Source organism: Myotis brandtii, unplaced genomic scaffold (assembly GCF_000412655.1).
Source record: "Myotis brandtii unplaced genomic scaffold, ASM41265v1 scaffold114, whole genome shotgun sequence".
Classification (NCBI taxonomy): Eukaryota; Metazoa; Chordata; class Mammalia; order Chiroptera; family Vespertilionidae; genus Myotis; species Myotis brandtii.
The window spans coordinates 117,917-119,711 of NW_005353927.1; positions in this window are offsets into that span (position 1 = coordinate 117,917).

Sequence of the window (1,795 nt, forward strand, 5' to 3'; positions counted from 1 at the left end):
TCCTTCTTCCCTTCCTCCCTTCCTTCCTTCCTTCCTTCCTTCCTTCCTTCCTTCCTTCCTTCCTTCCTTCCTTCTGTTCTTTATCATCACAGGGGACTTGGCAACTCAACCTGACTGTCGTTAATGGATAACTCTTGAAGGTGACCTCTTAATTATTTACCTCCTTTTGGGCCGTTCCCTGCAAGCCTTGCCTCTTGTTCTTTAGAGAGTGGAGCGTGCCCCTCCCCCCATGTCAGAGCCTCTAGGATTTAATTTGGGGAGACCCCTACCCTGACCTCTGGCGCCAATCAGAGCAGAAGGGTCCCTGGCTGGCCATCCCGGCCAGGGACACGCAGCGTGTAGGGAACAGCGACCGCTTTCCAGAGCAGTGAGCCCCTCAGGCCTGGCGAGCAGGCAGCTCACTTCGTCAGGGTCGGTCCCTGCTGGTCGTGTGCAAACAGGGCGCGCACTCCGGACAGTCTGTGCCAGAGGTCCAGCCAAAGCACATCCTTCTAGAAGACAAAAAACGACTCTAGACTTCGCGGTGGCAGGATTTCCAGGCGGCCCGGAGGTAGGGGCGTCCGTGCTTCCTTCCCGCAACACACACGCAGCAAGAGGGGCCGTCCTCACGGCGGCAGCCGGCCGCGGGGGTGGGGAGGGGACAGCAGGGGCCTTCCTCCCCGGCCCCGAGTCCCCACCACCTGCCATGTTCCTCCTGTAAAACCTCGGAGTCCCGCACCGGGTTTCTCTCCTTCCAGTTCCCGCAAACACCTGCAGGCACGGGGTGGGTGGGGGAGGGGACGCGGTCTCCGTGGCAACGGCCCGACGCGCTGCTCAGCGCCGCCGACTGCGACTGCGCGACTGGTCCCACGGCGTCTCCGGGTAGTCAGCCACGTTTGCAGGATTTTGAGGCGCTTCCTCACTCAGAAGTTGCCTCCCCGACTCACATAATACCCCCCCACATCATCAGGTGCTACTCCCCAACCGCTCAAATATTACCCACCCGGACTCATAAGTTACACGTGCGCGGATGCTGCCCACACACTCACGTGGTACCCACGCTCACGCATGTAGCCAGGTAACTTCGATGCTACTCACACCCACTCCGAGACTTAACACGAGTGCCGTGGGGGCAAGGCTGGGGGCTGTTTGTTCCCTGATGTATCCCCGGTGCCTGGAACAGTGCCTGGTACACCGTGGATGCTCGGGAAATATTTGCTGAATGAATGAGCCACATGCAACCGGATATTACCCGCGTCTGCTCAGATGGTACCCACCCCCGTTCAGATGTATCCTAGGAACTCAAATGTTACCAGTGAAGGCAGGATTTGTTCCTTCCGTATCCCCAGCTCCCAGGACAGTGCCTGGGGCATAGTCAATGTCTGCATTGACTATGAATGAATGAATGAATGAATGAATGGTGGAATGAATGCATGCCCCACCCTCCCCCAGCTGTAACCCACACGTTAACTCAGATGCAAACGCCCACCCTCACGCACGGTCAGATGTAACCAGGCCCACTCGGATGATACCATTCTTACTCAGTTACCCCCTCGCCGGAGTGACCCTTCCTCACCCACAGGATCTACACTCACTCGCATCCCCCAACTCACGCAGGTGGTACCCACCTTCCCTCAGTGGCCACCCACACCCTCTCAGCTGACACCCACACTCCCTCACTGCCCCTCGCCCACCCCACCCCACCTCACAGCTTCTTGTCCGAGGCATGGTGCCGCCGGCGGTTTTTCTTCGGCTTCCGCTTGCCCCTCTTGCCTTCTGCAGCCTTGCTGTCCTCGGCGGAGTCCTGAGACGGCGC